Genomic DNA, 14,106 nt, shown 5'->3' with positions numbered 1-14,106 from the left:
GTCGCAGGCCTGGGCTCCCAGACCTGGGCCCCGGGGAACTAAGGGGAGGAAAATCCATAAATGGGCATATGGGCAAAAGGTGATGGAAAACAAGGGGATTGTAGGGAACAGGACGTTACAAAAACATATGAGGTAATTCCGGTAAATGAGGTAATTATGATAAGGTGATATGGGAACGGGCCTGTGAGGAGGGGAACCAATGAGGAGGCGCCTAGAAGCGCCAGGGTATATATAGAGGAGAATTATTGGGCCCAAATGGGTATGTGTAAAAAAACCCGTTACTTTGCAGGACCGTCCTGAGAATTTTGTTTTTTGTTTTTGCATGCCGATGCTCTTCATGAAGATGCTCTTTTTTTTTTTTTTGGGGGGGGGGGGGGGGGTTTGTTTTTTTACTTTCAACTTTGCAATTTCTCTTAGAGAATTGTTGGCTGATTGACCACAATAAAGAAGTTTGCTCATTCTCATCCAGGTCTGAGGAGTTTTCTCATTGTTTAATTTGTATTAATGTTAGTGCTACCAGTAAATTAAGTTTAATTAAAAATTATGAAGTATAAAAGTATTATAAAGTATATAAGTATAAATCACCCGGCGATGTGTCGACTTGGAGACGGGCTCTAAGTTCCGACACACCAATGTGAATATATTTTAGCACAAACAGAGCGAGCCCTCTTGGGGCTGAGACGCTCATATCTTAAAGTACTAGTCAGGTCGTGTTGAATAGAATAAAATGATTGTCATGTTGTGTTGTGAAGGTAAACATATGGATTTATATGTTAGTAGTGTAGTGTATAACACTGAAGGATGCTGTAGGATGAGTCCTGTGAGGTCATATAGCAGGGGTGGCCAACCTGCAGCTCCCGAGCCGCATGCAGCTCTTTGCCCAGTTTCACGCGGCTCTTACAGTTATATCGTAGTTTGTATTTGTGTCTTTTTAAGTTTAAGTATTTGTGTCTCTTATATGCGTGTTCGCTTTGCTTGAGTTCAATACGCTATTTTTGTCAAACGCGCATGTGAGTGGGATGAAAATACCTCAAAGTTTCCCAGTAGGAGCAAAATCATTTGAGTAAACAACTTGTGTCAAGTTCGGCTTTAAAAATGGCAGGGAAAAAAAAGGTGATGTTCAATTGTGCAGATCTGTATGATGTGGCTCTTGGTCTCTGATTGGTTGGCCACCCCTGTCATAGAGGATCCGGAACACCCCTCCCCTACACACATACAGATGTATTGTGTTGCTGTGTCTCGCTCTGCTCACTCACAGTCACACACAGAACAGCTCTCTGTCTCTCCCTCAGTCACTCGGGTTCGCGGGTCTTTTCCGTTAACGTTTAGGGTTTCTTCAGCTTTTTACTTCGGGTTGTAACATTAATAATACGTACTTACTAACCAGTAGAGTTCTGGTAAACGTGGGTTCGTTCAGACGTGGTGCTTGCTTGGTAGAATGCGACTCGCATTGCGTCTCTGCCTGTCGGAGATTTTTTTTCTTTTTTAAACCTTCAGCTGTCTCTAACCAGTAACCAGACACTGAGTGTCTGACACGTTTTTGCTGTATTTCATAAAAACATAAAGGTAGTAAGCTAGTGTTATAAATATTACAAATTAATTATTAAGCTACACACACACACACACACACACACACACACACTCACACACACACCTGGTGTGGAAATAAAAAAATTAAAAAGAACCAAAAAAAAAAAAAAAAAAAAAAAAGATCACACTGATCATAAAAAAATTTAAAGTTAAAAAAGATGGTTATGTTGTTCATTACATTTTACTTCATAATTGCACTGCATTGTTTTGTTTTCATTGTTGCAAAACTTGTTCTGTAATATAGTTCGTTTACTATCGTGATCAAAACCATTGATCTGAAGCTCAATCCTGATGCTGTCCTGTAAATATTTTTCTAATCAGCAATAAATATAACAATTTCTGATCAAAACATATCAATTGCATGCTTAAAATAACATACCGGTTAAAGCCCCGCCCATTTCAAGACAAGCCTCGCTTACTTCCGGGTTGGGCCCCACCCACTCCGAGTACAGATACAGATAATTCATATGGTTAACAGATACAGATACAGATAATGCTGTACTCGCTCATCCCTAATAATAACTAATAGATTCAGGTCTGTTTCTCAAGAGAAATGTCATTATTTTCATCAGTAAGCCTCAGTATGAACCTGTTCATTTCTTTTTGTTTTTCTGAAACAATCAGTTTCTCTAAAAGACAACTCTGTTTCTTCTTTCAGTTCCAGCATGAAGAAACAGTGGATGTGCTGCCACTACACCTGAGTCTGTACACATCTCTGTCAACATCAACCCCGTGTACGATCTGCCACCTGACGCCTACCCCAATCCCCCAACGGTGGAGACTGTTGAAGAACAACAACTGGAGTCTGTGTCTCCACCTGAGACTCTGTCGCCACCCCAACATGTGACTCTACCCAAACCTCTATTTCTGCCTGAACCTGTGTCTCCAACCGCACCAGCATCTCCCACTGAACCTGTGTCTCCCCAAAAACCTGCGTCTCCACCTGAGAGTTTGTCTCAACAGGAGTCTGTGTCTCCACATAAAACTTTGTCTCAGCCCGAGCCTGTGTCTCCTCCTGAGACTTTGTCTCAACCGGGAACCTCAACTGGCCTCGGATCTGCCTCGTGTCCAGACAGATAATGTTGCGACCATCGACTCTCTCCAAAACTGACACGGGGAGAAATTATGGACGCACTGGATGCTAAGCCGGAGGAGGCAGAGAAGCTTAAGGAGCAGGAGGTCAGCAAGGAGAAGGAGATCCTTAAATTGGTCGAGAAAAAGAGGGGGAAAGTTCTTAAGAAGAAGGACAAGATTGAAGAGGTCATAGAAAAGAAAGAAAAAGTTGAGGACTTGGCTAAAAAGAAAAAGATAGAGCAGAGGGAGGAGGCAGTGGATGTTTGGAAACAGAAGACTGCCTACAGCACAACAAACCCAAAGGTACAGCATTAAAGTCTGTCTGCACATCGAAGACCAGAGAGGACCTGCCTTTGTGTCCATATATGGATATGGGGATTACTCACTTTTACATGCTGCTTTGGGATTTTCTGTTTATTTTTCTGTTTCATTGATTGGCTTATTTAACACACTGGATGTTAACTGGGCTTTGCCGTCTGTTCTGCAGGGAGTTGAGCTGTTCATTAGGGGTTTGGACTCTAATGTTGATGAATGTCCCCTCTATAAGGAGTTCCTCAAGTTCAGGAATATCAGCAGAGCAAAGGTGAACTACTAATACCTCCAGTTTCTTCCTTTCCCAATACACTGTGTTCACTTCCCCTTACTCTCTCTTTTAGGAGACATGTTTTTTCCATACACTGTATTTTGTACAGCTGCTCTATGAAATTGAATCAGTACAGATAGATAAGATGTATATATGGACTATAAGGGGTTCAATCCCAGTTCCCTCATACTAACACAACATAGCTGTTCTGTTTTATATATATTTTAGTGTGTGAAATGCTCATTGTTTGCTTTCTGTATCTCCTTGTACAGTTTTTGATGTTAAAAGGATTCATCACATATTCTGAAGCTGAAGCCTACACAGCTATCTGGGAGATGAATGGGAAGATTTTGGGAAGGAAGCAGCTGATTATTACTCTGTCTAAAACAAAACAGGAACTAACAGAGCAGAAGATCAGGAATGGCTGGAAAAGAAGGATGAGTTTAAATGAAGACCCAAATAAGGTCTGTTCATTGCTATAAGGAACCCCAATAAAAATGTGTAAAAATACAACTTCCAAATGTTGCACAAATGGTCTGAGTTTTTAATCACAGTAAATAAATGTTGGTGTAAAAGACTCACACAGCAGCAGTAAAAGTGCTGTAAAATAATCAGCTCTAAAATTCCAACTCAAATAAACAGAATTAGAAATGAACAACTGAACATCAGTTATGAACTATGTAATAACTGAAGAACAGACCATAACTGAGTAAATATATATAGATATAAATACAGATCATGTTTGTAACAGTAAACTGATCAGAGACTCACACAGTAGAACACGTGTGAGAGTCAGAACACACGTGAGATTATATTTATTGGTGTGCGGTAAAAACAGTAAGTTTAATATGTTTAAAAAAGGACACGTCTGCTGCGTCACCAATCTGACTCATATCACTCAGGACCTCTGCTTAACTTTTGAACTTGCTGCGTTCCTGTGCATGTTCTCCACAGTGTTTGTATGGGTTTCCTCTAAGTTCTCTGGTTCAAAAACATGACAGGAGACAGAGCAGCTACACACACTAAAGTGACCCTGTGTGTTTATGGAGAATTAAACCTAGTTTCTTAAACATTTTTGACCTAAGAGAAATGTATTCTTGCTTGATGAGGTCATGTGGCCGAGGAGCCAGAGATCTGATTCGGATAATGAAGCTGCTGAGATTTGAAGATGCTCAAACTAACAATAAAACACAAAACACATCCGTCATTGTTTATTTCTCACAAACATCCAACCTAAATCCTTCAAGTTGGCGGTTATTAACAGTGGTTAAATACATTTTTTGGGGTTTTTGTACTTTCATGAATATATTTTTAAGTCTATAATTTTACTTGTACTTAAGTACAAATTAACATAAGTAATTTACTTTGTTATTTTAAAAATCACGATTGTGTATTTCGGTAGCCAATAAAAATATCTCATTAGTGATGGGAAGTTCGGATCATTTTACTGATCCGGTTCATTGAATCTCGTTCAGCAAAATGAACAGATCTTTTTTTGAGTCATTTCGTTCACTTCAGCAGAATGTAATTAACTGCATTGCCTTAGTGCCTATGGTGCTGTCACGTGATGAACAAACCACTCGAAAGGTGAACTAATCTTTTCTGTTTAATGATCGCATGCGATGTTGCGCATGTGCAGTCAACACAAAATTAAGGAATCACTCCCCTAAAATGACTCGTTATTCTCGAGTCATGGTTCGTGAACGACACCACTATATCTCATCTTAATGGACCAATGAAAAGCCTTGGATTTGAACGAAAAACTAAAGATTCAAAATTGTTTTTAGTGTCTTTTATAAAATGTCTTTTATAAAATGTGTATAAAATGCTACCAATACAGTTATGTTGTGACTGTGTAACACCAGGAGCAGTTAATAAACGGGGTTCCGAACGGGATACTCGGTGTGTAAGTCTCATGGTAAGTCTCATACATGGTACCAGGATAAATGATTAAAAATGATGAATTCCATCTGTTCGCCAGACAAATTAAAGTTGACAGGAAAATATAAATGAAAAATGGAAAGCTTTCAAGCAAAGTTTAGAACTTTATGCCCTCGCTGTTGGGTTGGATGGAACCGAACGATGGAAGTTAACATTGCTGCAAACAGGTGGCTGGACCTGGTGCACTGGATGTGTATAACACGTTTGTCTTCCGCAGCTGCGGCCTGGTGCAACACACTTTGTGTTGTTGTGTTCGTTTTATTGGGGTTTTTTTAAGTGTTATTTTCACGGGAATCAAAGTGTAAGTGATCCTGAAAACTTAATGTTTGTTTTGATAAATGCTTGGTCAATTTATTTTGGGAATTTATTTTCCTTTAGAAACTTTGTTTATATATTTATGTAGACTGGGGATGAGTAGCCGTGAACCAGATATAGTTGCGCATAATTTCTGTTGTGTTAAATCTGCTGGAGGCTTCTCTTTGCTTAGGGCTTGTTCTCCGTGTCGTTAGCACATTTATTTGTGTGGGCGGCGGTAGGTTTCTTTTTTGATAGTTCGTGTTGCTGTCCCCTGGGGTTACTGTTAGAAAGGGGACTCTACTTGTGTGTTGGGTGTGTGTTTGTGTTTGAGTGTCGGATGTGCTCGCACAGGGGTGGGGGGATGGGGATCCCCCTGCCTTCACAGGTCTTGTTTTAATTTTTTTGTGTAGTTGTTGTTGGATGAATGGCTGACACTAATACCGGCCCACGTTTAACTGGCAGTGGTGCACCTGTCCGGTTTCTTAGCTGGAATATTAGGGGCATGGGTAATCCTATTACACGGTCTAGGGTTTTTACCCAAATGAAACGCTTAAGTGCCAACATAGTATTTTTATAGGAAACACACCTCTGAGTCAAAGATCATCATAGGCTTCACCGTCCTTGGGTGGGTTGAATTTTCCACTCCAATTTTAATTCTAAGGCACGGGGGTTGGCCATCCTAGTAAATAGAAGCATACAGTTTTCACCTGCCCATATAATTGCAGATAGGAATGGCAGATATGTCATTGTGGCTGGTACGTTGATACAGACCAAGGTTTAGCTGGTTAATATTTACGCTCCAAACTTTGATGACCCTGATTTTGCGAATAGGTTACTGAGTAGTCTTCCTTTTTTAAATACCCATTTAATCATTTTTGGAGGTGATTTGAATTGTGTTATGAACCCTGTTTTGGATCGTTCTAGTTCTCGTGCTGTATCCCAATCTGCAATGTCTAACTCGTTCTCAGATGTCGTTCATGTCACAAAACGGCTTAGTAGACCCTTGGAGATGTCGCAACCCCGGGATCAAGAAATTCTCATTTTTCTCCCCTGTGCATCATTCATATTCCAGAATTGATTATTTTTTTATTGATAGCCATCTTAATCACTCCGTTGTATCCGCAGATTATTTGGGCATTGTGATCTCTGATCATGCTCCTCTAGCGTTGGATATCCAATTCTTAACCCATAGACCTACACAATCTCCTTGGCGGTTTAATTTGCATCTCCTAGCAGACAAGGATTTCTGTGCGTCTATTTCTAAAGCTATTGATGAATTCTTGTTGTTCAATCGTCTTGACTCTACTCCGTGCTTGTTATTATGGGAGACTCTGAAAGCCTATCTCAGGGGGCAAATCATTTTGTACTCTGCTTTCATATATCGGAAGCACAGAGCTAAGCTCAGGGAAATTTCATCTTCTATCAGCCAACTCGTTCAGAGCTACGTGTCTAACCCTTCTCCAGTGTTGAGTTACAAGCAGTATTCGATCTCCTCTCCACTAAAGAATCTGAACGCATGCTATTACAAACTCGTGGGTCGTATTAAAGTGATAAACCAAGCAGATTGTTAGCTCATCAGCTAAGATGGCAGGCTGCATCACACCTAATACCGCAGATTAATAATGACTCAAATGTTACCATTAACGATCCCATAGAGATCAATGCAGTATTTTAGTCATGTTATTCTGCTCTTTATAAATCTGAATGCCTTACTGATAATAAGAGACTGGGTGATTTCCTTCAAAGTGTCGATTTTATTGATATGTTATTGATACAGTATGGTCTCTGAAAGGGACTTGGACTCTCCACTATCTCTTGAAGAAGTCAGAGCTTCAATAAAGGCGATGCAGTCTAATAAACCCCCAGGCCCAGATGGTTTTCCAGTTGAGGTTTTTAAAAAAGTTTAGCGATAAATTGGCACCGCTGCTCCTTGGTGTGTTCAATGAATCTCTGAATCAGGGTGTGCTACCACCCACTTTTAATCAAGCCTCAATAGCCCTTCTCTTGAAGAAGGGAAAGGATCCCAACCTGTGCAGGTCGTACAGACCGCTGTCACTGCTGAATGCCGATGTGAAAGTGTTGGCAAAAGTAATTGCATCCCAAATGTACTACCACGTATCATATCTATGGAGCAGACTGGATTCATAAAAGGGCGGCATTCATTTTTTAACACTCGTACACTTTTCAATATAATTTACACTGAGTCATCTCCATTCCCTGAGGTTGTAGTCTCACCGGATGCTGAAAAAGCGTTTGATAGGTTCGAGTGGGAATACCTGTTTGCGATATTAAAGAAATCTGGGTTTGGTGATACATTTGTCTCCTGGATCTGCCTCCTTTATAAATCCCCGCAAGCCAGTGATAATAATATTAGCTCTGATTAATTCAGCCTCGGGCGTGGAACCCGGCAGGGGTGCCCACTGTCACTACAGCTATTCGCCTTTGCCATTGAGCCATTATCCATTAAACTTAACAGTAAATTAATTAATTTAGAGATGCAAATATTGCTCAAATTAAACATAAGTGCAAAGAGTTAGCATTAGTTAGCACCATATGCTAGCAGTCTTTGGTTATGCTAGTTAAGGTAATTTGGATTTTGTGTATACAAGCCATTACCTAAAACTAAGAACATAGTTATGAGACACACATGACAATGTAATGTTTGTTAGTTTGTTGATTTAATGTTTCCTTCGAATGTTTTAGGCACTAAATACTGTTTGGTTGGCTGTGCTTGAGTGTGTAATTGAATAGAATTCTAATTGCTGTGTATTCTTTATCTGTTTACAGTTTTACAAAAACAAACAAAAAAGAGAAATATTAATGTTAACGTTAATTGAGAAGATTCATGAAAGCTACTGAAAGATTAAAAGCCATGAACCAACATCTCACTTGTTCACTGTCTGTCTAACTGGATAGAGAAGTACACATCTAGTGAGGACAGAATAAATACCTTGGTATTATGGTGACCCGTTCCTTACCCAAACTTTTTCATGCCAATCTTGCTCCGCTTATGGCAGACATGAAGTCACATTTTCAGAGGTGGAGCAGTCTACCTCTGTCTTTAACGGGAAAAATCAATGCAGTTAAAATGAACGTTCTGCCCAGGTTTCTTTATTTTTTTCAATCACTTCCATTATTTTTACCTAAGTATTTTTTTGATTCTTTAGATAGAATCATTAATTCTTTTCTTTGGGGTGGAAAACCTCCCAGAATCCATAAGACTCTATTGCAGAGGTGTAGGCTCAGTGGTGGGCTTGCTTTGCCCAATTTTCAAATATACTACTGGGCTGCACATATCCAAAAACTAAACTCCTGGACCAATTCAACGGAATCCACTTGGTGCAATCTTGGGGAGAAAAGCCGTAGATAGGATACAGTCTATCGTATCAGTCTCATTCAGTTTAAGGTTTTGTACAGAATTCAATTGTACAGATGTGACAGATGTCATGCTTCTCAGTAAGTCGTATGTTTTTTCTGTACCCAAAATTACATGCGTTCTGGACAGGTTTTTTCAGCATTATGTCCTCCATATTTGAAGTGCAATTGACGCCATGCCCACTGATTGCTATATTTGGTATTACCAATGAGTCAGTATCACTGAGTTCTGTACACAAACATGTTTTAGCCTTCTCATCTTTGTTGGCCAGATGTGGTATACTTCTACACTGGAAAGCAATAAGATGTCCCTCCATCTCTCAGTGCTTTAAAGATTTGATGTTTTTTCTTAAGTTGGAGAAAATAAAATATACACTGAGGGGTTCTACTGATACCTTTTTTGCAAGTGGCAACCTGTTATTTCTTATTTTAGTAGACTACAGGTGTTACCTGATTAAAGTTCTAATTCAGTCAAAAATTGGACTGCATAACCTTTCTTCCGTTTCTTCAGTTGTTTTAACAGGGGGATGTGGGGTGTTTGTGCATGCGCATGTGTGTATGTCTGGGGGTTTGTTTTTGTTTTGGGTGGTGGGGTGGGGGTGTTTGCTCTTTGTTGTTTAACAAGGGAAAATGGAGAATTTCTGTATACATTCTTGTATTTGTGATTGTTGATTTTTCAATTAAAAAAAAAAAAGAAAGGCCAATACAAATTTGCCAGGCCACAGAAAGCGCAAGGACTCAGTTAAAGACTTTTAGCGAGGAAAAAGAAACAGCCGAAGTGGCTACAGTTGGACGTGCTAAAGACAAATAAGTAATATAAAATAAAGAGTAATGTCCAAGAAGAAAAGGCATGAAAGCAACTGTTGCGGAAAGTGTGGAAATAAACATGCACTGAGAAAATGGCCAGCTTTTGGAAAAGACAATTTGTGAGGAAAAAATCACTTCGCAAAATGCTGTTATTCAAAGAAAAATGTACAGCTAGTAGAAAAGAGGAGTGACAAGGAAGTTGATGAAGCAACAATCTTCGTAGACTCAAACGTAATCTTCGTAGACTACAACTACAGCTAAACATGTTACTACCACAGCTAGCCGGACTACAGCCACAACTAGCCAGGCTACAACTACAGCTAAAATGGCCGCAATCACAGCTGACTGGGCTGCATCCGCAGCTAACTGGGCTACGACTGCAGCTAACCGGCCTACAACAGCAACTAGCCGGGCTACAATAGCAACTAGCCGGGCTACAACTGCAGCTAGTCGGGCTACAACCTCAGCTAGCCAGATTACAACAGCAGCTAACCGGTCTACAATTACACCTGGCCGAGCTACAACCACAGCTAGCCGGGCTACAACTGCAGCTGGCCGGGAACCAACCACAGCTAGCCAGGCTTCATCCGCAGCTGTTTGGGCTACATCCGCAGCTGACTGAGCTACATGCGCAGCAAGCCGGGCTGCCACCGCAGCTATCTGGGCTACAACTGCTTCTAACCTGGCTACAACCTCAGCTTACTGGGTTACAACTGCTGCTTGAATCCAGCAATTAAGAAACAACATAAAATACATTTATTTCAAACTCTTAACAATGCTAAAATTATTTGGGATTCACGATCAAAACCAAAAGGTCTTTTATTGGGCCATATTAATATTCGTAGTATCGTTAATAAAACAGAGCAAATGGAACATTTATTAAGTGAATCTAATATTGATATACTAGGAATATCTGAAAGTTGGTTGACTCATTCATCACCTTCAGCAGCAGTCAACATTCCAGGATACAATGTATTCAGAAGAGACAGAGAGGAGGGCGAGGAGGGGGAGTATGAATACAAACAACGAAGAAACAACCTTCCCTGGCTAAATGATGACATTAAGAAATTAATGAAATAGCGAGATCATGCACTTAAAAAATCTTTAAAAACAGGGATTACAAATGACCGTCAGATTTTTACATCACTTAGAAATAAAGTTGTAAATCAGGTCCATAATGCTAAAGCAAATTTCTTTATTGAGATAATTAAAGGGACAAATGGAAATGGAAAATTAATATGGGAAAATTTAAATGATCTGTTAGGACGAAATAAAGGTGTAAATTACAAAGATCTGCAGCTTCAAGTTAATGGTATGCTAACTGATAATTTAGACATTATCGTCAATAGCTTATACAGTTTCTTTATTAGCTCAGTTGAGGATCTGACAATGCATTTTAAATGACCAGACATCCCATATAAGCCTCTAGATGCTAATAAACCAATATTTAGTATACAGGATGTAGCTGTCCCTGACGTTATAAAAATAATTTCATCTCTAAAATTAAAAGCCAGAGATACTTTTGGTTTTACTAATGACCTTTTAAAACTCCATAAAGATGCTCTTGCAAGCCCAATTGCACACCTGATAAATCTATCTATAAAACAGGGAATAGTGCCCTCAACATGAAAGACTGCTAGGGTTATCCCAGTCTTTAAGGCTGGTGATAAGACAAAACCAGAGAATTTTTTCCCAATAAGCATTCTACCAATAATTTCAAAAATAGCTGAAAAATGGGTTGCCTCACAATTAATTGAACACTTAAACAGTGGTGATACCCCTCTCCATCCACTGCAGTTTGGCTTTTGCAAACAACACTCTACATAAACAGCCACTTGTTATTTTCTTGATGAATGTAAAAAGCCTGTTAGACTAGGGCGGCTTTGTAGGGGCTGTTTTTCTGGACTTGAAACGAGCTTTTGACACCATTAATCATAATGTGCTTCTTGCTAAATTGACTTAATTTAATTTCTCTGAAAGAGCACATTGTTGGATGCAATCATATTTGTCAGACAGAAAACAAGCTGTACAAATAGGAAATTCACAGTCATCTTATCTTACTTGTTCTGCTGGAGTCCCACAAGGCTCAATACTGGGGCCTATTTTATTCAGTCTCTATGTTAATAACTTACCAAATGTCTGTTCAAATATCAAAATGCAATTATATGCTGATGATACAGTATTGTATACTCACGCAAAAACAAAACAAGAAGCTGCTGCAATACTTTCTGGGGCCATGGTACCAGTGTCCCATTGGCTCCGAAACTCATGTTTACATCTGAATACTACAAAAACTGTCTGCATGTTCTTCTCACGACAGCCAGCAGAGGGGGAAAAGCCATCTGTCTTAGTCAGTGGAGAGAGACTAGATGTGGTAGAACAATTTAAGTATCTTGGTGTGGTCTTTGATTCACATCTGACATTTAAACATGTTAAAAAAATCTCAAATATTATAAAATTTAACTTGTCAAATTTCCAACATATAAGGCCTTTTCTAACTGCTGAGTCAGCAAAGGCTTATATCGTCGCTGTCGGGCGGAATCCTCGTATCTCCAAAACCATTATTTTTCAGGAAATTAAAAAAACTACGTATTTTTTTGAGTTATTAAACATTGTATCGTTAAAGTTGTTATTATACCTTATATTGCTATCATATACTGTTGTGTACCAACATTAACACAACATTTTCCCAAAGTCACGTTTTATCGGAGATACAAGCTTTATGACTTGGGAGCAGGGAGATACGAGATTATGCTGTCATTGATAAGAATGGTGCGGACACAGACGTCGCTGCTGCCAGCAGTGTTCAATAAAGTCTGCGGTCACGTTGAGCCTTTTGACAAGAGACAAGGCTTCAATAGTTAACCAAAGCTAATGACTGTAGTTACATACATCTTCCTAAACTCTATTTTTAAGAGCTATAAGTGATGCAATACAAAACACGATAAGCTGATTAGGCTGTCTAATAGGAATTAGTCTAATCTGCTCGCAAACTTACCTTTGTGGCTCACGGGTTTCTTTCTGCACAGAAACATTACAGCTATCGATTTTTTAAAAAACAGACCTACGCAAATGTATCTAACCTATTTTCACTTGTTAGTGTCCAAAAAACAGTGTTTTACATGCACAGTGCCAAGAGAGGCATTGTCTATAAGTAGGCTGATTTATTCATTCATTCATTCATTCATCTTCTACCGCTTATCCGAACTACCTCGGGTCACGGGGAGCCTGTGCCTATCTCAGGCATCATCGGGCATCAAGGCAGGATACACCCTGGACGGAGTGCCAACCCATCACAGGGCACACACACACTCTCATTCACTCACGCAATCACACACTAGGGACAATTTTCCAGAGATGCCAATCAACCTACCATGCATGTCTTTGGACCGGGGGAGGAAACCGGAGTACCCGGAGGAAACCCCCGAGGCATGGGGAGAACATGCAAACTCCACACACACAAGGTGGAGGCGGGAATCGAACCCCGACCCTGGAGGTGTGAGGCGAACGTGCTAACCACTAAGCCACCGTGCCCCCCCTAGGCTGATTTAAAGTCAGTAAAATAATAATAAAAACAATCATTTAATAGTGGTATCCAAAACATTCAATTTAATTCAAATATTATATTATAAAAAAACATTTTAAAATGTCAATGAACATGTATAATAAGCAGTAATAAATAGATATTTAAAATACATAAATAACACAGATAAACATCGATAAAATCATAGTTAAAGGGATAGTTCACCCAAAAAATAACATTAATAAAGTTCACATTATCGTTTCATTACGTTATAAGGCATGTTTACGTATAATAACGAGGCAATAAGCTTGCTTAAAGTGATGAGCATGACGGTTGAACATAACGGTTTGCCTTGACATTGTAAGATACAATCCTATCTTATCTGCAATGCACAGGGTTTAGTCCGCGTTGCAGTGGATTGTCTTGCGCTAAATTCCTGTCCTCAGATGAGCACCAGAACTAGCGGGGGTCAAGATTTTTTTTTTCTTTGAGCCCCACAAAAATCACTTTAGATATCACTTTAAGACGTGTTGATTCGTTGCGACTCTTAATCTTGAGGAGAAATATGCTGCGCAGCTCTCCCGCGGAGTGAGGAAGAGGTGGGGTTACGAGGTTTCTCAGACAGCTGAAGTGTCCAATGGAGTTAAGAGATTTGCGTTCAGGCTATTTTCAAGACTTTAGATTGGTTAATAACTTGTAAAAATAACAGACCCACGTGGGGACTGACCAATAGTATCGATATGTGAAAAAATATGAAATTGACCAAATTTGGACATACGAGGTTTCCGCCCGACAGCGACGATATGCATGCAATTATATTTACTCACATAACTTACTGTTATACAACTTGGTCTCATACAACCGAGAGCATCTTAAAACCCCTCAAGTCTCACTTCAAGAAACCTTCTAGACAGGA

Source organism: Tachysurus vachellii, chromosome 14 (genome assembly GCF_030014155.1).
Source record: "Tachysurus vachellii isolate PV-2020 chromosome 14, HZAU_Pvac_v1, whole genome shotgun sequence".
Taxonomy (NCBI): domain Eukaryota; kingdom Metazoa; phylum Chordata; class Actinopteri; order Siluriformes; family Bagridae; genus Tachysurus; species Tachysurus vachellii.
Note: the sequence above shows the minus strand (reverse complement) of the source record.